The following is a 27966-nucleotide window of genomic DNA, read 5'->3' on the forward strand; positions in this document are numbered from 1 at the left end:
TGGAGACGGTTGCCCTGGAGAAGGGTCGTGCGATGCCGCGCGGGAGTTATTCTGCAAATTTTTTTCAGTATCTTAGTTAGCATGATAACACGCAATTGTTAATACTAGTTTATAATGACCATTAAAATGAAACTCACCATGCCAATCGCACAGAAGACGGGCATCGGCGGAGGGGCTTGACCGCTCTTCTCTTACATGGACTGCACATTCGGTTTTGAAGAGTCAGTCGTATTAGCTAGTAATGAAACAGACGTTACACACATGATTTGGATAATGTCAAAAAGAAACTTACCACAATAAGCTCGTACATGGCCAGGTGAGCCGCCTCATTCCGGGCCCTCTCGTCCTCAATCAACCGAGCCGTGGTCCGGTCCCTCTCCTCAAGAGCAGCCTGAAGAGTAGCCTGGCTTGCCGCTCTCTCTGTCTCAACAGCAGCCTTGGTTGCCGCTCTCTCTTTCTCAGGAGCAGCCTCGTTTTCCGCTCTCTCTTTCTTAAGAGCAAGCTGCAACACCATTCCTCATTACCATAGTAATGATCGATGGCCACACACACAATGAAATGGATGAAAGTTTTCTGAGTCCGTACAACTAACCTCGATGGCAAGATCGAATGACCATGGATGAGGCCTTATCTCAAGACAGGAGCTCGACTGGCGTGCCTTGATCTCTGGGATAGTGAGTGGACAACGTATTATACCATCTCCAATGTCTATCGAGCAATGGGTCCTCCGGCCACCAGATATCACCACCAGCTCTGGATCCAAAGGTTACTCGCTCGGGTTAAAGTCCTCCCCTTTCCAATCCTTCCCCGTGTCCCTGTATTTCATGAGCTTGTGGTGGTTTAAGATGTTGGTGAAGTTATTTTGATCATCCAGGTCAGCCAAAGAGAATGCCTTCGCCTTCTTGTACGAGGCGGTATGGGCCATGCCATAAAGGTCGTACAACTCTGGCATCTCCATCTTATTGTGATGCACCTAAAAGAGAGGAACAAAGTATTAGTAAGGGGCTCAAGCTAGCATGAAGAATGAATGGCATGAATCATGAAGCAAACCAAATACCCAGTTTCGTCCGAACTGAAGTAAGTTGGCGCTGCCTTGATGGTGTGGCACACCAACCATTTGGCTACGCCGATCCTTCGCATTGTCATGCACGGCTCGCCAGTTGCCTATGCACCACTCATCCACCAACGCCTCCCAACAATCCATCTTATCCGCACACCATCTCGGGGTCACCTATAAGTTATTAGAAAGGATTTTGAGCGCTACGCCTATGAATCAAATCAAGAAAACTACGTACAAGGCCTTAAGAATAGGTAATTACCTTCATGTACTACTCCTTCTTCAGATACTTTCTGCGGCACTCCTTCTTCTGCTTCTTAATACCACGCGTGGCATAGTAGTCTCGAATGGCCTCCGGCCGAGCCTCGTGGCGTAAGTTATGTAATAACCACCTACACTCGGCCTCGATAACCTTGGCCTCCTCCTCCTCATATCCCTCCTCACACCTATAGAAGGTCTGCAATCAAACGAGGCAACCGATTAGTACAATAATTAGCTATATTGTTAATTTTAGATTGTGTAAAAGGATAATTTACCCTAAAGTTGTTGATCACCACCTCGGCCCTCGTGTGGCACAAGACACCGTCTAAAATCTCCTCTGGCGAGGCCTGCGTAGCCTGGTAGTGCTCCTAGGTAAATCCTAGTGTAGGAACGTGACCCTCACCAGGCAATGTGACAAACCCCAGAAAATTTGTCCGGCAAAGCACACCAAGGACGTAGTTCGGCTTGCGGACTCCACAAGGGTGGTTCCATCCCTTGCAGTATGATAAGGTCAACAAATTAGATATTTGAACAAACTTGAAGGCAGAAGATAAAAAAAGAGTAAATGTACTTACCTATCCCCTCCAGGCTTAATCCCCCGCCTCTGCTCACGGGTAGCCGGCGCGACCGGGAGACATGTACTACCACGCTTTTACACTTTGGCCCCGTCCACCTCCATGTCGCCCTCACTATGTGTAGACTCATCCCCACCATCAACAGAACAGCCACCAGGACCCTCGGTCCGATCCGGCACCTCGGTCCGATCCGAATAGGCAACCCATCCGGACCTCTCCACGTCGGCCGAAGCGTGTGTGGCAGGAGTCTCCTGGGACGTAGCCTCAGGGACCGGAGTCTCATGGGCCAAAGGCACCTCGACCCGAGGCTGATCCTAGATCAGAGTCTCATGGGCCGAATGACCGTCCACCCGAGGCTCCTCGACCAGAGTCCCCGTAGCCTCCTTCGTAAACGGGTCCACCATAGTAGTACTATGCTCGAATGAATGAGATGGTGGTGGTGGCGAGGACGTCGCAACAGTCCGGCAACCTCTTCCGCAGCCACCACCTCTCCCTGTACCCTTCCCCTTATTCCCTACCCGACCTGCACCTCTCCTAGTGGGTATTGCTGCCGACGAAGAACCACCCCCGGGTGGTCTCGTCAGATTGTCTGCCAAGGTTCTACGGAGAGATAGGGGTGGAATGGAAGTACCACCCCTCGTGCGGGCCGCCGAAGAAGAACCCGTCAAGCGATCAGGGCCCGCGCCCACCATCTTTCAACACCTGCTGACCTGCCATGATAAAGATTAAAATAAATTAGTACAACATAAAAAATTTGAATAAATGACATGAATAATAATATGTACATCTATAATTTAAGTTGGACATCTTCATGAATGATGTGCTCATCGGGTTCAATGGCATGAAGTTGTGGAAGGCCTTTCCGTAATCGATCAAACATTGATAGGTTATCCGCATCAGTAACCTCTTCTAGTTCCAGCTCTGCTGGTTCCGGCTCAATGGTGAAGTCAGATTCATTGTCGCTGTCTACTTCCATGTTCAGGGGTGAAGCACGGCGGTTTTTGAAACATTTCTTGGAAAGACGTGTTTCTTGGAAGAATTCTCCATCATATGTGTCTGGGTTAATGTGAGGTCCATAATCCTGTTCATTTGGGAGAGGTGGTCTAAGACGTGGCGGCACTTCATAAACAACATACCAACCGTCCAGATTCTTATCAGTTTGGCATGCCCACGGTAGATAAAAAACCTGGGTTGCCTGTTGAGCCGTAATAAGGACATCGGGAACATCTAAATGGCAGTTTGGATTGATTTCGACTAATCCTATATGTTCATGATTCCTTCTAGTCTCCTTCGGCTGGAACCAATAACATTTGAAGACTACCACGTTCGGTGGGTTTTCACCATAGAATTGAAGTTCATAAATTGCTTCAACTCTTCCATAATACTCGATAACACCTTCGCCGATAGCAGAGACACCACAATTTGTAGATTTCTGGTCGGGCATAGATATCTCTTTGCCAAATGTACGAAAGAGATACCCATTGATGTTGTATTTCTCAAATGAACGAACCTTATAGTCAAAACGATTAGCGGCTTGTCTCAATTTGGCATCCATAGACTCTGTATTAGCCTAGATGTTTAATACGAAATGATTGTTGCATTAGCCGCAAGTTAGACCAAGAAATTAAATGGTCCATTATTGATAATTACAGTTTGTTTGAACCAAGAGATGAAACCGGGATAGCCGCCTCCTGTCTTTGCCAGAAGCTCATACTCTTCGACGGAATCATTTTGGATCACCGCTCCATCCGAGAATTTGGCAATGTATCGGCTGTATGAAATATCCGAGAATAAGAGCAGTTGAAAGGAATTAGAAGTTACGGGAAAATGTGTCGAGAACTTACTCGGTGTACAGCCGCACTTCGGTTAGGTTGTTGAAGATATACACCGAAATGGTCCCCCATTCTTCGACATCCAACATTATTGGTTTCGAAGCACTAGCTGGTGCGAGATTCCCTTTGAATAGGATGAGGTTGGACCCACCTTTTTTAGGGTCTGCATCATTATGCCGAGGCTTAGGATTATGCAAATGATGATTTTTGGCTTTGTAGTGTGCTATCACAAAGTCTGCCACCTCCTCAGTAATGAATGCCTCAGCCATCGATGCTTCAATTCTACACTTATTTTTACATTTAGCTCGAAGCGTCTTCTGCATCCTCTCAGTTGCATAGCACCAACGATTTTGCACGGGCCCACCCAATCTTGCCTCGGTCGGTAGATCTAAAATCAAATGCTGCATTGGATTAAAGAAGCCCGACAGAAAGATCTTCTCGAACTTGCACAACAACTCCGGTTCAAACTCCTCCATGTCATCTACCATGCCAGGCAACAATTATTTTGCACAAAAACATGGAAGAAATAGCTCAGCTCCGCCAGTACTAGTTATTCGTCCTCGGGAATAAAGCCACGTAACATTACCGACATTACCTGCTCTAGCCATATGTGCCAATCACGACTCTTGAGACCAAATATTTTTAATTTTTCTAGACTCGCTCCCCTATTTAGATTCTCTGCATACCCATCGGGGAACATCAAGTGCATTTTGACCCACTAGATAATTTCCCTCATGGCTAGCCTTCCAAGATTGAACCAGGCCTTTGGCGTCGACCACTTCTGCTTTCCTTTGCCTTCTCGCATGTTTTGTAACGGTCTGTGACATAGTGTTCTTGATCGACGCTAGCCTTGGTATTATAGTTTGTCTTACCATCTATGTCGAACAATGTACCAAAACTAGCCTCTCTGATATTCTTTTCTGTGTGCATCATGTCGATATTGTGTGGCAGAAGGAGGTCTTTGAAGTAAGGAAGATCCTAGAAGCATGACTTGTGAGTCCAGGCGTGTTTTGAATTATAACCCTTGAAATACCCTGGACGCTCTGGATCAGGTTAGAGGGCGTTTAACTGATCCAGGATATGTTGGCCTGTCAACGCAGGTGGTGCCATGTTTTTGACAACTTTACCTTTGGTAAAGTTCTTCTTGTCTTTTCTGAACTGATGGTCAGGATCTAGGAACTGTCAATGCAATTCAAAGCAAGAATAATTCCGACCCTCCTACAACCAATTAAACTGAAGATCTGCCTTGCTTTGGTGGCACGGGAACCTTCCATGCACACATCATCCAGAGAATAGCGCACACACCGGCAAGTCATGCATAGAGTACATGTACCACACATGCATTTTGAAGTTTTGTTTTCTAGCGGCATCGTATGTCTTGACCCCATTGTCCCAAGCTTCTTCCAATTCAGCCTTAAGCGGTTGTAGGTACACATTCATATTCTTCCCTAGATAATTGGGCCCTGGAATTATCAACGTCACAAATATGTTCTTTCTTTGCATAATCTGCCCGGGGGGAGATTGAGTGGAATGGCAAATACAGGCCAACAACTGTATTGGGTTGTCGTCATTCCGAAGGGATTAAAACCATCTGTGGTGGCGCAGACTCGAGGATTCCTTGGATCTACGCTTTATCCTAATGCAATCCATCGAAATGTTTCCATGCTTCCCCATCTGATGTGTGTACCGCCATCTTATTCCCATCTGCATCTAGTTCGGTTCTTTTGCCCAATTTGTTTCATGTCATTTGTCTGGCTGTCTCTTCGTCCATGAAAAGACGTTGAAGCCTTGGTACGATTGGCATATACCAAAGAACACTAACTGCAATTTTGGTGTGCCTCATCTCACCCATACCGTTGTCTACCACAAGATACCTACAAGACTCGAAATTGGGACAATAGTCCAAGTGTGCATACTCCTTCCTAAATAAGACACATCCTTTCTCACATGCATCTATCTTCTCATAGGACATCTTAAGTACACGAAGTGTTTTGTCCGACTGGTAGAGATTTGCAGGCATGACATGTCCTTTTGGTAGGAAGCGTCCAAATAGTGTCATCATATCGTTGTAGCATTCTCTTTCCAAGTTGAACTAAGCCTTCAGAGCCATTACTTGCGCAATTGCATCCAGCTGACGAAGCTCAGTATGCTCATGGAGAGGACGTTTTGAAGACTCCAACATTTCATAGAAGGCCTTTGCAGATTCCTCCATCTCATCATCAAAGTCTTGCACCATGTCTTCGATCCCAGTACCATGCTCGTCTGTGCGACGACGGACCACCTCAGCTCTGGTGCGTTGTATAGACTCAGCATGAAATGTCCACACCGTATAATTAGGCTTAAAACCCCTCCTCTACAGGTGTTTAATCATTACATCCTCTATTGTCTTTTTATAATTGTTGAATCCAGGACAGGGCAATATTTTCTTTCCTGGCCATTTGCAAATGCGGCTTTCACAAATTCCTTGGCTTTTAGAAACCATTCTTTCGTCATCTATTTTTAACTAGGGTGACCGGCGTACATCCACGCGCGATCACTCATGTTGCCTAGCTACTAAACACATAAGAAATATATTTATATATAATTTAGCATATATATTCATCAGTTAATCAAGTTTGCCATTTTTATTATGTCCATGCAACCTACACACTAATAGGTAAAGATAGGTCCTAATCCCACCCGAGTATGTGTAGATTGGGTTCGTTTTCCCATGCTCTGCTCCGGATCCAATATAAAATTTCGGCAGCACCTCCCCGCTGTTCTCCCCATACACTTCTCCGCAATAAATAGAGAGGATGTGTATCCGGAGAACAACAGGGAGGGACTGATGAAATTATGCATCGGATCCGGAACAAAGCATATGGGAAAACGAACCCAATCTACACATTCCTTGGGCTGTCCATGGATTACGTTGGACAATTCGAAAGAATCACGGTTATAAATATAAGCAAATGCATGCATATTTATAACTGTATCCCTTTCGAACGGGAGGCACATACTGGTCATGCATACTGATAAATTAATTTAATTACCTACATCTAGCAAGTTTCATCCGAAAACCGACCCACAGTAAACGAAGGGGTGAGGAGGAGATGACATTTTTACTGACCCACGAATGCAGGGGCGGAGCTCGTAGAATGCACGGGGAGGTCTTCGCACAGCACACCTCACAGCGATGAGACAACTATCACATGTAAATCCACCCGGTCAACACAAATATTTTCTGTTCTTTAATAAAATCGAACAATATACGACCTAACACAAATATACGTCGTATTAACAATTGCGCGGAGTTTCGTGCTGGGGTGTCAGGATGTCGTGTCGGGGTGTCGGGGCATCATGCCAGGGTGTTAGGGTGTCATTTTCTTCTTCTTCCTCTTCTTTTTTTCCTCTTCTTCCTTTTCTTCTTATTCCATTTCTTCCTTTTCTTCTTCTTCTTCTTCTTCTTCTTCTTCTCTTCTTCTTCTGCCGCCAGGAGGAGAGAAGAAGGAGAAGAAGGAGGAGGGCTCCTTCTCCTCTTATTTCTATTTCTATTTTTCTTTATCCTCTTCTTATACTTATTCTTCTTTTCTTCTTTTTTCTCTTCTTCTCCTTCTTATTTTTTTCTTCTCTACTTCATTTCTTCTTCTTCTATTCTTCTCTTCTTCTTTTCTTCTTCTTCTTTTCTTGTTCTCCTTCTTATTTTTTTCTTCTCTTCTCCTTCTTCTTCTTCTCCTCCTCTTCCTCCTCCTTTTCTCCTCTTCTCCTCCTCCTCTTCTTCTTCTTGCTCTTCTTTCTATTAAGCTAACTAACTAACTAACCTAACTAACCAAGCTAACTAACTAACCTAACTAATTTAACTAATAGTAGGTAATTAACAGCTAACCTAACTAACAGTAGGTAATTAACAACTAACCTAACTAACCTAATAAACTAAAGAACTAACCTAACTAATTTAACGTAAATGAAAATAGGAAAAACAAAATAAAAATAGGGGTGGCCTGCCAGCGGGGGGGGGGGGGGGGGGGCTGTGCATTGTGGGCGGCAGGGCGTCGGGCGGTTGGTGGCGGGGACGATGGGGTGTTGGGGCGGTGGGAGACGCGCGCGACGGGGGTTGTGGTGCGACGTTGCGACGGGGGCGGTGGGGCACCGGGGGCGGAGGGGCAACGAAGGCGGTGGCCGCGGGGGTGGCGGTGGTGGGTGTCGGGGAGAGAGGGGAGTGAGAGTGGGGGTTGGGGCGACGACCGTTAGGGGAGAGAGGGGTGCGGGGGTGGGTGCGACGGTCGTTAGGGCATGTTACCTCTTTGTTGTCTACCCCCGACGGCAAAGAGGTAAAAGGCAGACGGCAAAGGAAGATGCCGTTAGGGGGAGAGAGTGGTTGCGGGGTGGGACGCCTTGTGCTCTTTGCCGTTTGCCTGAATGCTGTTTACCGTCAGCTGGCACATGGCAAAGAGCAGACTGATGGCAAAGAGTATCTTTGCCTTTAGTCTGCTGTTTGCCGTCTGGTTTTTGGTAGGTGATGGCAAAGAGGGTCTTTGCCATTAGCCAACAGACGGCAAAGAAGCAGCAGATGGCAAAATCTGTGATTCCAGTAGTGTATTAATCCCTACTTTTCCTAACCGGGACGATTGTCTTGTGTCCCTTCGGACGCACCCCTTCGGAGGCTATTTATATGTGTAATCAATCATCAATGAGAACAATGATTCATTTTACATATTTTGTCTTGTCTCTCGTTTCCTACTCTAAACAATTTCAGTCATATCAGGTCGGGTTGTGTGTTGGCTATAAATAGCCCATCCCCTTCACCATAAGTTGCTGGCTGCTTAGAGTTTGATACGTCTGTTGTCTTTTTGGAGCAACCCACCTCGAAGGCACTGAGAGAAAACGATCCTGCGAGGATAAACACAAACAAGTAGAGCTAGTGTGTTTGAGCATCACCGAAGTCGTTATGTTCTGAGTGAACTGAAGACTTATTACACTTGAATACTGTGATAATTTCAGACGGTTAGGCGTCTAGGTCTAGAGATACAAGAGGAAACAAGTAAATCATGTCATAAATTTTGCTTATGCCCTCCAGAGAAACTATCGGGTATAGGCATGCACTCTTATACCGCTAGCACCAAAATAGACATCCTAGAAACAATATGTTCATTGGTCAAAATAATCGCATAGGAAGGAGTTGCATCACTAAAAAACCTGGAACACTTGAAGATTACATTTATATAATATAATATTCTTTTGTGCCCAGAAAGTTCACTCACATCAGAAGATGCTGCGAATTTATTTGGCTTACTATACATCAGCCACAAGTTACGTCACGAGAGAAGAGACCAATTGAACTCAGAGAGATACGATTTTTTCTGAGCTACTCATATTAGAGAGGAATAATCCTCTCGTACATACATATTACGATCATTCCCCTACAACCCAGCCCATGTCATGTTATTCAAACACACAGATTACTAACAGGTAATTTGTGATCCGTTTATAGTCCGATGGGATTATGCATGCATAACCTAGGTCATGTTGTTTTGTAACCATCGAATAGTCACTACTTATATTCGAATAGTTTTCAACAGAAAAATATTGGCGGCCCTCAATGACGCATTGCTATGTCAAAAGTAGATTAGTAGAATTTTATCGGGAATGACCCAGTTTATGCATTCCTCATAACAATTACGTGTACCATCGAAAATAAAACTTTCTAGCCAATCAGTTGGCACCCATATATGTTTGGGTGAAAATAAGGGGTAATGGGTACCGCGCACACAGAGTGACATGCATGTCACTTACAACGTGTGGTTGTCCATGTATCTTTCATGGCGACACTTTCTTCTCCTAGGAATGCTATTTAAGTCGACAATGGCTAGCACAACATTCATAAACAATCATATCCTCATCAACAACCTCCTTCTGAACCCGTCATACCCTGTGGAAGTAATCTCAAGGTCTAGAATGGCGGTGAATACTAGGAACGCAATTGGTGTCGTTCTCCTCCTGGTCGTGATGGTAGCGGAAGTATCTAAACCATTGGCAACTGCCGAAGAGTTCTGTTGGGACAAATGTATCACGCGCTGCAAGGGAGAACTAGAGGTTTGCAGCCCAAAGTGCATTCATTTTTGCAATTATCAATCCGGAGACGTAGGATATGTTAAGTGGGCTACCGATAAACTGAAGGAGGCCGCCGCTACCTCGCCCGAAAAGGCTGTCCTCCTCAAGAATGAAGCTCAAACGTACTTAGAACGTGCCAATGCCCTCAACAAGAAAGCCGAGACCCCGTGAGTGTGCACCCTTCTGTCTATAGGTGTTGCTGCTGTTTTGGTGTCTATATATGTTTTGTTTCTTTAAATGGTCGTGTTTGCATCCCCTTTTCTTGTTTCTTTGTTAAAGTAATATCTTTAATATTATGACGACAAGCTTGTTCCAACAACTCAGTTTCTCTTGTCGACTTGATTTTCATTTGATTTGGTTATGTCATAATAAAGTTCCTTGGTATGGAAATATTCCTTTTTAATGCGCACAGTGCCTATTCTCCTATTTTATCTGCACGCAAGAAGGATTGGGATCTTTAGGATGTGTGAAAACAATCCGTCCACATTCAAGAACAATTAGGCATGCATATTCTAGAGAAGCATCCGTGTAAGTGCTTGCGCATTTTTTAGAAAATGGTCATATATATGTAAAACACTAACCTTGATATTCACATGTTTTCTTAAAAAATCATGTAAGTTTTCTGCGCATTCCTGGAAACCACATAAATTCGAACTTTTTCCTAGGAAATATATGCTGGAAAAACCAACCAACCAAAATAACGGTGGGCAAAAAATTAAAAAAACTGGGCATCTATAATTCCCTACGGCCACCGAGGCAATCGCGCTTAGTCTTATCGTTGTGAAATTATCGATACAACTTTGTTGATTATTTGTTTGTTCCTCTTCAAGAAAATCATGTATTACCAACATTTTGATGTCATCCACCCCTAGCCTCTCATCTCTCTTGTACAAGATAGGGCTCCTAATTAAGGTGTAGGACTCCTTAGGGATCCTCGTCTGTCCTTCGCACCATCTATCATGTAAACGTACGGCCGTCGTCAGGTGTTAACGTTGCTTTACCATCCTTGGAGTACATAAGGTAAAACACTGCACTTCACCTTCTGGTCTAGGTGAGAAGGTGTTTGCACCGAAGAATAAGCCCTGAGACCTACAGTCGGAACCTACGGTTGCCTTGGCCACCGTTTCCTTGAGCTCGGTCAGGCCCATGGCCATGCCGACATCGCGAGTGAAGATAAGTAATAAATCCAAGTCCAAGTTACGATGGTGCCAACAAGACATCAGCCACATCCTAGGAATCTACTTTGGCGTCGTCCACGCCCCGGACACCATGTATACAGGTCACCTAATCTCAATCTCGTCTACTTAATAAGTAACTAATTACTAAGATAGTTTTCAAGATCCTTTAAAAAGTTTTTTTTACTTTTGCAAAACCAAATATTGTATTTTTTTCAGTGACTTTATCCATCTAGTGAGGCTTCCCAAAACCACTAGCTCTAGCAACATAGCTCAGTCCTTCTTTTTTAATGTACTACTTAGGAACTCTCCACAGTTTTCTAAAATTGGGATTTTTCTTTTTTCCCACTTTTTCTTACAAACCTGATGAAAAGGTAGGGGCATATGCTTGTCATTTTGTAAGTCATACATGTCGATCTGGGTACACGGTAGCCATTCCTCCTTGTTTTTCCACAACCACATATTGGTGACAAGTGATTGGCTAGAAAGATTTATTTTCCATGGTACAAGTAAATGTTACGAGGAATGCATACACCGGGTCATTCCTGACAAAATTATATTGACCTACTTATGACATGGCCATGTATCATGGAGGACCATCAGTATTTTTCTTTTGAAAAATCATGTGAATACAAGTATTTATTGTTCGATTGTATCTTGCATGCATGTGTTGCAAAACCGCATGACTTGGATTATACATGCACAATTCGATGGGACAATAAGAGACCAACGAAATCTCTACTAGTAATATATGTTTTTGAATAGCATGGCACGGGCTGGGCTATAGGGGAATGATCATAATACGTATGTACGGGACGAGGATTCCTCTATAATAGTAGTAGCTTGAAAAATATGTTTCACCGTCAGATCAATAGGTCTCTTCCATTTTGTGGCGTAACTTGTGGATGAAGTTCAATGAGCCAAATGAACTTACAGAACCGTCTCATGTCAGTGAACCTTTTGGCTGCGAAAGTATATAGCTATATGCTTCAAGTTTTTCGATTTTTATATTACCGCAACTCTGGCCTATTGGGTTATACTCACCAGCCAACAATATGCTTCTTTAATCTCTGTTACGAGGCACTATAAGAGTGCATGCCTATACCCGACACGTTTTTGAATGGCATAAGCAAAATGTATCGTATAATTAACTTTTTTCCTCTTAGAGGTGTTACCCAAGGGATTTTGTTTCAAATTTGATCTAAATCTTCAAATGTTTTTTAATCCGAATCGAAAATAGTCAATTTCAAACAATTCATCCAAAACTTTGAAAAATTGTTTTCCTTTAGGCCGCAGTGTCGCCGCCCCCTAGTTCTCTCCACGACTGCACCAAATAGTATGTTGTCACTATGTCTCCCCTTTGGGTTGTAGTGGCGCAAGACATGCTCCCCATGACACACAAGCCACCGCTACAACACCCCTTCGGGATGTAGTGCTGCGACACGCGGTTCTTGCTACCACCCAAGGTCTTCCTGCTCGCCTGTTCGCCGCCCCGAGGTCGTCCCCCCGTCGCCCCGACAAGCGCGTTGCCGCCTTGGGATGTAGTGCCGCGACACGCGGTCCACTCCACTGTCCCCTGCTCGTTGACTTCCTGTGGTATGCGCCTGTCGAATTTCGGGCTCCGCAATACCCTAAGGATTCGAACATTGGGGCATGTATGAAGATCTCTCCCTGCTTAGCCTCGCCTAGCCCACTACTCGATGGAAACAACGAAGGACTCAGTCTATGGCGAGGGTAGCGCTGAACACAACAGTTTACCCAGGTTTGGGCCGCTGCAAAGCGTAAAACCCTACTCCTGCTTTTGGTGGATTGCCTCTCGTGCAGGTGTTGGATAAATTGGTACAGTGCTCTCGAGCCTCCGGTGGCCAACTGGCTAGGTGTATCGCCCTACGGTTCGAATGAACTCTCCCTACCAAGTGTTCTACCCTCACTAATTATAGAGGAGGCCCGTGTCCTCTTCCCTCGTAGCTTCGGCGGGAAGGGATCCCACAATGGCCAATTTTGATGGGGAACCGGGGAACATGCTCCCCTGCCAAAAGGTGGTCTTCGCCTGCAAAGTAACTGTCCGCGCTGCAGGGACAGGCCCGAGGATGACGTTTGCACTACTGGCGGGCAGCGGCGGCTTCGTTGCACCAGAAGGGAAACCTTTGGAACATGCCTTTGGAACCCTTGTATGCTCCCCCTCCTTTGCACCAAAGGGGAAACTGCCCCGCCCTGCCATCTGCTGCTCGTCTATCCTTTCATGGCGTCACCCTTGCCTCTTGAGGCCCGACCTTGCCTTGGAATATCCGCCGCTCCGGAGGGGTCCTGAGGAGGCTCCTCCTCGTGAGGATTGGCCCCTCACGAGGGCCTTACCCTGAATGGTGCCGAGCCCGTTGGTATGTTCCGATGAGGTGGGCCCGCCATGGGCAACAAGTAGGCAGGTCTGGTTACCCCCATTCCTAGAACGCCGACAGTAGCCCCCAGGCCCGCGGACTGCTGTGGTTGGCTTCGGGGCGGAGCCTAGGAGGGCAGCATGAGGCATCATGGGCCATCAAATGCCTATGGGCCTGGCCGGCGCGCGTCACGCGGCTGGTGTCGGGTCCTTCGTGTCCTCTATCTCTGCCCCCCTTATTAGGTGCCCAGCTTGTAGCTTCGGGGCCTTATTGCTTTCCTTCTTCCGTACTCGCCCTTCCTCTTTGGTCTCTCACTCCAACCGGCGCCTCCCAGATCCAGCGTCGCGTAGTTCCTTGCCAGTTCAACAATGGGGCCCGCCGGCAAGCAGAAACCATAGGGGCATGGTTCGCCCGCGACTTCTCTGCTCCTGGACTCTGCCCTCTCCATGGACACGAATATCGTCCCCGTGCTTCCATGGACCGTGGCCGAGTCCAAAGAGCGTGGGTGAACCGTGATCGAGCCTAGCGCCGTAGAGGAGCGGCCCGCGTCCCGGGCGGTATAACCTTCTTCCTTCAAAGTATTTATGCTGGGCTGGTGCCGCCTTTATCCCGGTTCTTCACCGTTCTCTTGGACCACTATTGGATCCAAGCTCTTCATCTCCAGCCAAACTCCATCTTGCTGCTGTCGGTCTTTTCTTTCTACTGTGAGGCTTTCGTTGGCGTCCATCCTTCGGTTGTCCTCCTCCGCCACTTCTTCAGATTTCGTGTGCACGACAACGCTCATTTGTCGGCGTGTGTCTCCTTTGTGGCGGCCCAGACCGGCAACATGTTATTGAAGGCCGGGAAGAAGGTGGAGAACTTCAGGCACCGTTGGGTCCTTATGTGCCTCAACGATGCCAACCCTGGGCTGGAGAATCCGAAGGAGTTGCCGGAGAAGATCTCCACATGGAGCTCGGCGAAGCTCTCCGACCCTCGGGTTGTGCCCGTGCTGGAGTGCTTTTCCCGCGACATCAGCGGCATGTGGCTGACCGGGGGAACGATAGTGAAGGAGTTCCTGGCGCAGTGCATGGCGCCTCTCCAGGAACAATCCAGGCCCGTGTGGGAGTACCGGGATGGCGACGTAGAGCTCCGGCTACGGTCCCGGAATCTCCCCACAGAGGACCTTAGTAAGGTCGTGGCGATCTTGCTGGCAGCGACCCTGGCAACCTTCCCGAGGCCCTGGGTCCGTTATACTATCGTGATGACTGGGCCGACCTGGTCGTTGCGATGCCTGTCTTCAAGGAGCGGGGGCTCCTCCCGGCTGAGGGCTCCGGTCCGGTGGAGGTGTCATCCCGTGTAGGGGACTCGGAGAAGACAGTGAACGACCGCGTGGCGAGATTCCTGTCCCGTCGCAAACTGTCCTTCTACGCAAGCTCGAGGATGATGATGCCACCAGTGATACCCCGACCGGGACCTCCTCGCACCTGTCGAGGGCCTCCAGGGGGCCTGCGTCGACCCCCCCGTGCCACGCGGTCCGCGTGCGTGCTTGCTTCCCGGAAGCTCGGGGCTGAGCCATCCTCGGCGCAGCCCACCTCTGTCGACAGGGGTCTAAGGCATCGAGCTCGCCTCCCTCTGTGGGGGGGCTTGTCACCTCTGATGTCGTCAGGGCGGAGTGGAAGAAGAGATGGTGTGATTTTGAAGAGTAAGCTACTTGCCTGGGCACGCGTTGCGCATCTATTGTCCACGCTTGGTTGATCCCCCTCTTTACTTGTCGTCCAGGGATGTTGTCTCGCTGGGGGAGAAGAGGAAGAAGACGGTCGACAAGCCAAAGGCGACTCCCGACGCCCCGCCTACTCTCGTCAGCGCACCGCCATATGGAGGTGGGGAAGGGGAGGCTCGTGGGGCGGTCTCCCTGGCCTTGGTCGTCAAGCCCCCCGAGCCCCCGAAGCATCTTGAGGCAACCGTGGGGACGCCGTTGCCTGTGGGCAGGCCCGCGAGGGCCCTCAGGCTCCTGAAGCGCCATTGCTCGCGATCGCTGAGCAGTCTTCGGGGCCCCGTGTTCTTCACGGCGCTGCCCCTCTGGCGGCACCTCCCACGCCTGCACTGGAGGCTCTTCAGGAGGTGGTCCAGAAGACCTCGATGTTCACCCAAGGTATCTTGGACGCGACCTTCACCGCCTTAAGAAATGCCACCGACGAGATGGGGAAGGCCGAGAGGGAGGCCGAGGCTGCCCGTGCCTTGCATGAGAAAGCACTGAAGGAGGCCAAGGCGGCTATCAAACGCTGTGAAGAGGTGGAGCTGGCCTACTTCCCTAACGCTGAGCTCAGGCTTCGCACGTTGCTCTGCTCCCTCTACCGGGACGAGTTCAATGAACCTCTGGCCACCCCGTAGGACGGTTTTGTCGCGCTCGCGAAGGGGCTCGTAGGGGCACTTGAGATTGTTGTCCTACAGGTGGATAAGATCTTGGACATCGAGTGCCGCCACCTCTTCTTTGTGGCTGCGACTCGCGTCTTCATCCACCTTCATCTTCGTTACCCCGGATTCGATCTAAGCTCCGTGATCGTGCCGGTCCCTACCGAGGCCCGCAACCACGCAGCGGGGGCGGTGAAAGGCCCTGTGGAGGCGTTGGTAAGGAGGTTCGCCCGTGTTGCAGCTCCTCCGTCTTCAGGTGCCGCTAGAGCTGATGATGGGGAAGACAAAACCTCTGACGTTGACGACCAGCCCCCAAGCTTAAAGCCTTGCTTGTCCTCAAGCAATTCAGTTGACAAACTGAAAGAGACAAAAGGAAAAAATTTACGAACTCTGTTTGATCTTGTTGTTGTAATTATGTCTAACTCATATTCAGATTTTCGCAAGGTCATAAGCTAACCACATAAGCAATGACATTTAGGTCTCATGATGTACTCATATCAATGGCATAATCAACTAGCGAGCAATAATAATGAGTTTCAAACGTCAATACTTCAATCAAAACAATCATAAGAGAATATGAACAGGTGGTATCTCGCTAGCTCTTTCTGAGACCGCAAAACATAAATGCATAGCACCTTCAAAGACCAAGGGCTGACTGAACATTGAGATTTATGGCAAAGAAGATCCAGTCACAGTCATACTCAATATCAATTAATAGCAAAGCATAAAAATGACGGAGGTGCTCTCTAACTGGTGCTTTTAAAAGAAGAGGATGACTCAACAGAAATGGAAATAAATAGGCCCTTCACAGAGGGAAGCATTGATTTGCAGAGGCGCCAGAGCTCAAGCTTTTAAAACAGAGATAAATAATTTTGGGTGGTATGCTTTCATTGTCAATGCAATGACCAAGAGTTTTCACCATCTTCCATGCTACACATATTATAGGTGGTTCCCAAACAGAAAAGTAAAGTTTTGACTCCCCCACCACCGATCAATCACACTCCACGACTAGCCGAATCCTCGGGTGCCGTCCATACCAACAACAATCCAAGGGGAGTTTTGTTTGCAATTATCTTTTCGATTTGATCATGGAACTGGGCATTCCGAGGATAGTGAATAAACACGTATCGAGGATAACATGCCTATCATGGAAAATACTGACCGCCCTTTTTCACCACATGAGAAGTTCGGGCATACAAAACAGATTATTGCTTGAAGATTCAGAGAGTGGCACGTGAAATTTACTTGGAATGGCAGGTAGATACCGCATATAGGTAGGTATGGTGGACTCATATGGAACACCTTTGGGTTTATGGAAGTGGATGCACAAGCAGTATTCCCGCTGTGTACAAGTGAAGGCTAGCAAAAGACTGGGAAGCGACCAACTAGAGACAAACAACAATCATTAATATGCATTGAAATTAACCAACGTTGAGTGCAAGCATGAGTAGGATATAAATCACCATAAACATGAATATCATAGAGGCTGTGTTGATTTTGTTTCAACTACATGCGTGAACATGTGCCAAGTCAAGCCACTTGAATCATTCAAATTAGGATACCATCCTATCATACTACCTCATAATCAGCTTGAAATTCATCTTGGCAATCAAGACAAACCATTATAAGCTCCTAGCTAATGAAGCATGGCATCAGAAACTATGATCTCTAAGTTGTCATTGCAAACATGTTTCTCTCATAACAAAGCTGAATTAGGAATGATGAGCTAGTCATATTTACAAAAACAAAATAGGTCGAGTTCATACGAGCTTTTCCAGGCTCAGTCACATCATCATATATCGTCATTATTGCCTTTCACTTGCATGACCGAATGATGTGAATAATAATGAGAGTGTTCATGCATTGGACTAAGCTGGAATCTGCAAGCAAACACAAAGGAGAAGACAAGGTAATATGTCTCTTGGACGGATAAACAGATATGAATGTGAGAGCCACTAAACATTTTAACCATGGTCTTCTACCTTGTCCCAAAGAAAAAGAAAACTATTTACACGGGAAAGCTCCCAACAAGCATAAGAAGAAAAGGAAATATTTTTGGGTTTTGTTTTTAAACACCACTAAGCAAGCTGGAACGTAAACTTACAACTATTTTTTTTTGTTTTTCTCAAACTAGACAAACACACGAGAAGAAAGCGAGAAAAAGAAATAAACTATCATGGATGATACAATGGCAAGGTGTGAACACCGACTATCAAAGTGACAGGCTGAGCACGAATATAAAGTCGGTGAGAAACACGTAATCCCCCATGGTTAGGCTTTTGGCCTAAGTTGGTCTACTCCCAAGGAGGGAAGTAACCGTCTCCGGGGTACTCCGGAGTGTACTGAGGGTGCCACTGCTGGGTGAGCTCCTCTGGCTCCCACTGATAAACTGGCGTCTGGTACTCGACTGGTAGTTCGGGCACGGGCGCCTGTGGTGGCGCTATGCCCCAATATGCGTAGATGTCCGAGGGCATAATAACATACCTCCCTAGATGAAGATTGAACAAAGAAGGAGCAGGCAAAGTAATAGTCTCACGACTACCCTGACTAAATACCAAGTTATAAATCATCCTCTTATTTATATCTTTATCAAGAAAGTCATGGCAAACCATGCTATCATAATCTAAATATCTCTCAAGAAGAAGCATCTCTTCTTCCTCGTACAGTCTAATAGGTATGTAAAAAATGTTTAGCAAGACGGGTAGCATAACTACCTCCATAAACAGCGCCTTTAGTACGGTTCATGTTCAACCGTTGAGCCACTATAGCGCCCAAGCTATAAGTTTTATCATTATAAAGAGCTTCGCGCAATACTACAAGATCTGGGGAGCTAAGAGCCCCAGCCTTCCCACGGCCAATCAAACACTTTCCCACAAATAAAGAGAAATACCGAACCACGGGAAAACGTATACTAGCAACTCTAGCGCAATACACTCCTCTCTCCGCTCCTACAACAATAGTATCAATGAAAGCCTCCAAGTCCCATGGACGGGGTTCATGAATATCCCCAACATAAGATAATTTGCAAATATTGCAAAAATCCTGAAGTGACATGCGCTGGGGGATATCATATAACTTGAACTGAACCATAGGAGGACTCTTCCTTGGATAGAAATTAAATCTTTGCACGAAAATATTAGTGAGGAGGAGGTATTGTTGACACTTATCTTCAACAAATGCGGTAAGGACTGTGTTCTCCACCAAGTAATAAAAATCCTCATAAAGATCGGCGGCACGTAAGAACACATCGCTTGGCTACTCACAAGCTCGAACTTCTGCAACTCGGGGGACCGGATACTTGGGTTTCTTCTTCTCATTTTCATCTTCCTTCAGGTCACGGCTTGAAGAGCCTCTTAGGAACCTCCTAATCTTTTACTTTTTCTTTCTTTGAAAATTTCTGAAACTTTTAATGACTCAAAATAAAAGTTAAGAAGGCTCAACAAAACTCATAGCAACTACTCCTACAAGTGCCTAGACGGCATATCAGGCATCAAAACTACTTGGGACCAACTAAAATTAACATGCAAAGCTCAAGAGCAGGGTCACCAAGGCAGAAAAAATGTGCAACGAATAAAGCACTAGAGAAAAAACTAATTGGACCAATGGAGGAGTCACATACAAAAGGAACAATACCCCCAAAACAGTTTGGTAAATGGGGCTTTGCACAAGGAGATCGAAAAATGCAGCAAGAAGAGCAAGAACACGGGTTTGAGTTGTGGAATGATTTTTTCCGGAGGTAGGAGAAGGAGATGGGAGCTGGAATAAGTGGAGGGGGCCACGTGGGGCCCACAAGCCTACCAGGCGCGGCCAGGGTGGTGCCCGCGCCTCCTGGGCTTGTGGCCCACTGGTGCATCCCCCTGACTAGCACTCTATCTCAGAATTTTTCCAAAATTCCAGAAAAATCATACTTGATTTTCAGGGCATTTGAAGAACTTTTATTTTCGGGAGACTTTTCTAAGGGACGGAAATAGCACAAAACAGGGAAAATAAAGCTAAATTTATCATTTTTCTTCGAAGCAACAGAAAGTAAAAGTTCGGAACAGAAGGTTGTGACTCCTAGATTCATCCATCTCATGGTCATCAAAAGGAATCTCTCAATGATTTTGATCAAGTATCCTTGACAAACATTTTCCGAATCACATAAAACTGGAGAATTTTTGAATAATCACTAGGTTACCTCAATGGGGGTGTGCATATCCCCAACAAGTAAATCATACTTCATCTTGACAGTAGTTATAGGGCATTCAAAGCTTCCAATAAGAATTGATGAAGATTTTTCAATAGCATTGATGCAATGTACTCGATATTGTTTCTTCGGAAAGTGCACCGTGTGCTCATGGCCATTAACATGGAAAGTGACATTGCCTTTGTTGCAATCAATAACAACCCCTGTAGTGTTTAAAAAGGGTCTTCCAAGGATGACCGCCATGGCATCATCCTCGAGAATATCCAAAATAACAAAATACGTTAAGATAGTAACGTTAGCAACTACAACAGGCACAGGCACGCAAATGTTGATAGACAAAGCAGTTAATTTGTCGGCCATTTGCAAAGACATTTCAGTGGGTGTCAACTTATCCAATTCAAGTCTACGATAAAGAGAGAGAGGCACTAACACCAGCTCCAAGATCACATAAAGCAGTTCTCACATAACTTCCTTTAATGTAGCAAGGTATAGTGGGCACTCCGGCATCACCTAGTTTCTTAGGAGTTCCACCCTTGAAGGTGTAATTAGCAAGCATGGTGGAAATCTCAATCTCAGGTATCTTCCTTTTATTAGTCACAATATCTTACATCTACTTAGCATAAGGAAACATTTTGAGCATATCTGTCAAACGCATTTGCAGGAAGACAGGTCTAATCATTTCAACATAGCGCACAAAATCCTCATCATCCCTTTTCTTGGATGGTTTGCGAGGAAAGGGCATGGGTTTCTAAACCCATGGTTCTCTTCCTTTACCATTCTTTCTAGCAATAAATCTCTTCTTATCATATATCCTATTCTTAGGTTGTGGGTTATCAAGATCAACAACAGGTTCAATCTCCACATCCTTATCATTACTAGGTTGAGCATCAAAATGAACACCACTATCAATATTATCAATAGGCTCATGTTTGTCACCAAATTGTGTTTCGGCATCAGAAAGAGAGACATCATTTGTATTCTCAGGTGTAACAACCACATGTTTGCTAGCATGCAAGTTCCTATCATCTTTCTTTTTCTTCCTATGACCAGGATGACTAGGTGCATCAGTGCTAACTCCTTGAGAATCTTGTTCAATTCTCTTAGGATGCCCTCAGGATACAAAGGTTCCTGAGTCATTCTACCACCTTTAGTGACGACTCTAAGAGAATTGTCATTCAACTCATTGAGCAAGTCATTTTGAGCCTTAAGTACTTGTTCTACCTGAGTAGTAACCATAGAGGCATGTTTACTCAAAAGCTTAAGATCATTGACACTTCTATCCACACAAGCACTTATATGATTAATCATGCGACCATTTTGTTCCAATTGTCTGCTAACATAATAATTAAACTTTGTTGTTTGGCAATGAAGTTATCAAATTCATCTAAGCATAAGTTAGCAGGTTTATCATAAGGAATATCACTCTCATTGAATCAACGAAGAGAATTTACCTCTACTACCTGTGTCGGGTTATCAAGACCATGTATTTCTTCGATAGGTGGTAGATTCTTAACATCTTCAGATTTAATACCTTTCACTTGCATAGATTTCTTTGTTTCTTGCATATCTTCAGGACTAAGGAATAGAATACCTCTTTTCTTTGGAGTTTGCTTCGGAGGTGGTTCGGGAATAGTCCAAGCATTATCATTGCTCAAGATATTATTCAATAGAATTTCAGCTTGTTCCACAGTTCGTTCCATGAAAACACAACCAACACAATGATACGTCTCAAACGTATCTATAATTTTTGATGGTTTCGTGCTGTTATCTTATCATCTTTGGATGTTTTATGTACCTTTTATATCTTTTTTGGGACTAACTTATTAATTCAGTGCCAAGTGCCAGTTCCTGTTTTTTCTATGTTTTTGTCTCTTTTCAGATCTGATTTTGGAACGGAGTCCAAACGGAATAAAATCCCCGAAATGATTTTTCCCGAAAGGAAGAAGATCAGGGGGCCTGTGGGCCAAGCCAGGAGGGCTACAGTGATCCCACAAGCCCCCACTCCGCCACCAGGGGGGCGGCGATGGGCAGGCTTGTGGCCTCCCTGGCGCCCCCCTCAGCTAGATCTTGCGCCTATATATTCCCTAAAAAACAGAAAAAAAATCAAGGGATCCACGAAAATACTTTTCCGCCGCCGCAAACTTCCGTTTCTGCGAGATCTCATCTGGAGACCCTTCTCGGTGCCCTACCGGAGGGGACTTTGGAGTTGGAGGGCTTCTTCATCATCATCGCCCCTCCAATGACTCGTGAGTAGTTCACTTCAGACCTACGGGTCCGTAGTTAGTAGCTAGATGGTTTCTTCTCTCTCTTGGATCTTCAGTACAAAGTTCTCCATGATCTTCATGGAGATCTATCCGATGTAATCTTCTTTGGCGGTGTGTTTGTCGAGATCCAATGAATTGTAGATTTGTGATAAGATTATCTATGATATAAATTTGAGTCTTTGCTGATTTCTTATATGCATGATTTGATATCCTTGTAAGTCTCTCCGAGTATTGGGTTTTGTTTGGCCAACTAGATCTATGATTCTTGCAATGGGAGAAGTGCTTGGTTTTGGGTTCTTACCATGTGGTGACCTTTCCAAGTGATAGTAGGGGTAGCACAACACACATTGAGTGGTTTCCATCAAGAGTAACAAGGTGGGCTCTGTCGTTGATATGAGATTAACATTGAGTGGTTTCCACATCTATCGTTTACACCTCCGCTTTTACTTTTCTTTGTTACTTTGTTGCTTTCAGTTCTCACTTTGTGAACAATCTATAAGGGATTGATAACTCCTTCATAGAGTTGGGAGCAGGTTCTTTGTCTTTGTGCAGGCTCTTGTGATACTCCTTCACTGGATCGATACCTTGGTTCTCAAAACTGAGGGAAATACTTACCACCGCTACGCTACATCACCCTTTCTGCTTCGAGGGAACACCAACACAAGGCACCAATGCCACAGGGAAACCCTTTGCATATTTGCCTAGGAAGTCCCTAAAGGCGTAGCCGTAGCCGAAGGATTCCTGGTGCCGTTGCTGAGGAGAATCAAGACAAGAACAGTCTCCTGTCCGCACATGTTTCTGGCGCAGTTGGAAGGTCTTTTGTTGCAGTAGCAGAAGTATTTCTGGTGCTGTTGTCGGGGAAGGAGAGATCTATCCAAGTAGGTCTCACAAACTCATCTTCTGCATTTACTTTTTTGCTAGTTGCCTCTCGTTTTCCTCTCCCCACTTCACATTTGCCGTTTTCATTTGCCCTTCTCCTTTGCCGTTTTCTTTTGCCTATTTCACTCTATCTTCCTGCCCATTTGTGTGTGAGATAGTCCATCAATGGCTAGACCCACCACTCCAAACGATACCCCTGAAAATAAAGTTCTCAATTTTAGGCAGAATGAGGAAGAAAATTTGAAGGACGCTTGGTTCAGGATTTGCAATGCTCAAAGTAGATCTACTCGTAAGCAATCCACTACCATCCTTCTTCGCAGTTTCTATGTTGGAATTTCTCCTTGGAATAGGTATATCCTTGATACCATTCTAGGCGGGAACTTTTTGGGGAGCCATACTGTTGACTCCTACAAATCTATCATGAATTTGGTACGCTCACCCCCGCTCATGGTTAATGGAACTACCTTAACCTTGGAACACGTGATGCAAAGGCTTGACGCTATTGAATTTTTTTTGCCACGGTTGAACTTATTGAGGGTTTGGATAGAAAGATCCACAATCAAATTACTCAGTACGGATCCAAGGTGGGAAATTTTTTGAAAAATTTAAGGGAGACAGAACTTATAGTTAATGATTCTTCTAGCAAATTGGAAGATGTCATAACCAACTTGGGTTCCGCTTTTGCCGCTGTGCAAAATACTCCAAATCTCAATATCAAAAAGACCGTCAAGCCTATTGTTGTTCCTAAAGCTAGTGGTGAGTCATCCAATAAATATGAAGATCTTAAGATGATAAATGATCACACTACTTATGGTTTGAGCACCAAAGATGACTCTACGTGATTCCATCACCATTTGCCTAGCTAAGGGCGTTAAACAAAAGCGCTTGTTGGGAGGCAACCCAACAAATCTATCCTTTTTCTTTCTGTTTTCTGTTTTCCACACTTTCATATTTCTGTTATGATTGTGTTTTTTGTGTTTCTTTTTGCGTTTGTGCCAAGCAAAACCGTTATGATTAGTCTTGGGATGATCGTTTGGTCATGCTGGAAAAGATTGAAACTTTCTGCTCATGAAAAGAATTTTCATTTTTTTTCTGTAAGAGCTTTTGAGTTGATTCTTTTTGCTGCTGATTTCTACGCAAATTCTCTAGACTGTCGTAAGTTTTCTGAATTTTTGAAGTACCAGAAGTATACGAAATATACAGATTACTATAGACTGGTCTCCTGTTAACAGATTCTGTTTTTGTTGTGTTGCTTGCTTATTTTGATGAAACTATGCATAGTATCGGGGGTATTAGCCATGGAAGATTGAAAATACAGTAATTCAACATCAGCATAAGTATAATTTAAGTTTTCTACAGTACCTAAGGAAGTAGTGGTTTGCTTTCTCATACTAATGTTATCACGAGTTTTTGTTTAAGTTTCGTGTTGTGAAGTTTTCAAGTTTTGGGTCAAGTTCTTATGGACAAAGAGATAAAGGCAAGACCTCAAGCTTGGGGATGCCCAAGGCACCCCAAGAGATTCAAGGATGCCGTAAAAGCCTAAGTTTGGGGATGCCCCGGGAAGGCATCCCCTCTCTCGTCTTCAATCCATCGGTAACGTTACTTGGGGCTATATTTTTATTCACCACATGTTATGTGTTTTTGCTTGGAGCGTCTTGTATCGTAGGAGTCTTTTCTTTTTGTTGTGTCACAATCATCCTTGCTGCACACCTAGAGAGAGAGACATGCACTTACCGTGATTTTGTCGAGCTTCACTTATATCTTTTGGTAGACAATTCCGCTCACATGTGCTTCACTTATATCTTTTGAGCTAGATACTTTTTCTCTATGTGCTTTACATATACCTTTTAGAGCGCAGCGGTGCAGCTTGGTAGTTGATCTATGCTTTGAAAGTATTCTCAAAATGGGTAGTTATCCAAAGGGATACGAAAACTGCCACCTTCATGTGCACAGAATAGTTAGAGAAGTTTGATTCATCTCAATTAGTTCTGAGTTGTGGTTATGGTAATATTGAAGTTATGCTAGTAAGGTTTTGTGCATCTAGAAATACTTGTGTTGAAGTTAGTGATTCCCGTAGCATGCATGTATGGTGAACCGCTATGTGACGAAATCTGAGCATGATTAGTCTATTGATTGTCATCCTTTGCGTGGCAGTCGGGATCGCGCGATGGTTTATACCTACCAACCCTTACCCTAGGAGTATGCATTGAATGCTTTGTTTCGATCACTAATAAAACTTCTGCAACAAGTATATGAGTTCTTCATGACTAATGTTGACTCCATGGTTTAGATGCACTTGTACCTTCCACCATCACTATCTTCTTAGTGCCATGCAACTTTCGTCGGTGCACAAAACCCACGATTAGCCTCCCTCAAAACAGCCACCATACCTACCTACTATGGCTTTTTCAATGTCATTCCAAGATATATTGCCTTGCAACTACCACCATGACATGTTCCACCACATCTACATTGCCATTGCATGATCGTAAGATAGCTAGCATGATGTTTCCATTAATGTCTATGCCATGCTAGATCATTGTCACGGTACACTACCGAAGGCATTCCATATAGAGTCATCGTTGCTCTAAGTTTTGAGTTGAAAGTGTGATGATCATCATTAATGGAGGATTGTCCCATGTGAGGAAATAAAAGAGGCCAAAGATGCCCACCACAATATTAAAAAAAGAGGCCAAAGAGCCCACCAAATAAAATATGAGAGAAAAAGAGAGAAGGGACAATGTTACCACTTTTCCACACTTGTGCATATTAAGCACCATGATCTTCATGATTGAGAGTCTCTCGTTTTGTCACCACCATATAGCTAGTGGGAAATTTTCATTATATAACTTGGCTTGTATATTCCAATGATAGGCTTCCTCAAAATTGCCTTAGGTCTTCGTGAGCAGGCAAGTTGGGTACACACCCACTAGTTTTCTTTAAGATCTTTCACTTACTCTTAGCTCTAGTGCATCATTTGTATGGCAATCCCTACTCATTCACATTGATATCTATTGATGAGCATCTCCATAGCTCATTGATATGCCTAGTTAATGTGACCATTTTCTCTCCTTGTTTTGTCTTGCAACCTCCACCACACTCCACACATCTATAGTGCTATAACCATGGCTCACGCTCATGTATTGCGTGAGAGTTGAAAAGGTTTGAGAAAGTAAAGGTGTGAAACAATTACTTGGCCAATACCGGGGTTGTGCATGATTTAAATTCGTTGTGCAATGATGATAGAGCATACCCACACTATATGCTTTTGTAGGGACAACTTTCTTTTGGCCTTGTTATTTTGAAAATTCATGATTACCTTGCTAGTTTTCTTGAATTATTATTGTTCCCACGTCAATAGCAAACTATAGTTTTGAATCTAATGGATCTGAACATTCACGTCACATAAGAGGAGTTACAAAGGAAATCTATGCTAGGTAGCATGAAAGCATCAAAAATTCATTCTTTATCACTTCCCTACTCGAGGACGAGCAGGAGTTAATCTTGGGGATGCTTGATACGTACCAAACGTATCTATAATTTTCGATGGTTTCATGTTGTTATCTTGTCATCTTTGGATGTTTTATGTACATTTTATATCTTTATTGGGACTAACTTATTAATTCAGTGCCAACTGCCAGTTCCTGTTTTTTCTGTATTTTTGGCTCTTTTCAGATTTGATTTTGGAACCGAGTCCAAACGGAATAAAATCCCCGAAATGATTTTTTCCCGAACGGAAGAAGATCAGGGGGCCTGTGGGCCAAGCCAGGAGGGCTACAGGGAGCCCACAAGCCCCAACTCCGCCACCAGGGGGGCGGCGGTGGGCAGGCTTGTGGCCTCCCTGGCGCCCCCTGACCTAGATCGTGCGCCTATATATTCCCTAATAATCAGAAAAAAATCAAGTAAGCCACGAAAATACTTTTCCGCCGCCGCAAGCTTCCGTTTCCGCGAGATCTCATCTGGAGACCCTTCCCGGTGCCCTGTCGGAGGGGACTTAGGAGTTGGAGGGCTTCTTCATCATCATCATCACCCCTCCAATGACTCGTGAGTAGTTCACTTCAGACCTACGGGTCCGTAGTTAGTAGCTAGATGGCTTCTTCTCTCTCTTGGATCTTCAATACAAAGTTCTCCATGATCTTCATGGAGATCTATCCGATATAATCTTCTTTGGCGGCGTGTTTGTCTAGATCCGATGAATTGTGGATTTGTGATCAGATTTTCTACGATATATATTTGAGTCTTTGCTGATTTCTTATATGCATGACTTGATATCCTTGTAAGTCTCTCCGAGTCTTGGGTTTTGTTTGGCCAACTAGATCTATGATTCTTGCAATGGGAGAAATGCTTGGTTTTGGGTTATTAGCATGTGGTGACCTTTCCAAGTGACAATAGGGGCAACAAGGCACACATTGAGTGGTTGCCATCAATGGTAACAAGGTGGGCTTTGTCGTTCATATGAGATTGTCCATCTACATCATGTCATCTTGCTTAAGGCGTTACTCTGTTCTTTTGGACTTAATACACTAGATGCATGCTCGATAGCGGACGACGTGTGGAGTAATAGTTGTAGATGCAGAAAGTATCGGTCTACGTGTTTTGGACGTGATGCCTATATATATAATCATTGCCATAGATATCGTTACGACTTTGCGCGGTCATATCAATCGCTCGACAGTAATTAGTTCACCCACCATCTACTTGATTTCATGAGAGAAGCCACTAGTAAACACTACGGCCCCCGGGTCTATTCACATCTAATGTTTACACCTCCGCTTTTAGTTTGCTTTGTTCTTTGTTGCTTTCAGTTCTCACTTTGCGGACAATCTATAAGGGATTGACATCCCCTTCATAGCGTTGGGAGCAGGTTCTTTGTGTTTGTGC

Source organism: Hordeum vulgare, chromosome 5H (assembly GCF_904849725.1).
Source record: "Hordeum vulgare subsp. vulgare chromosome 5H, MorexV3_pseudomolecules_assembly, whole genome shotgun sequence".
NCBI lineage: Eukaryota > Viridiplantae > Streptophyta > Magnoliopsida > Poales > Poaceae > Hordeum > Hordeum vulgare.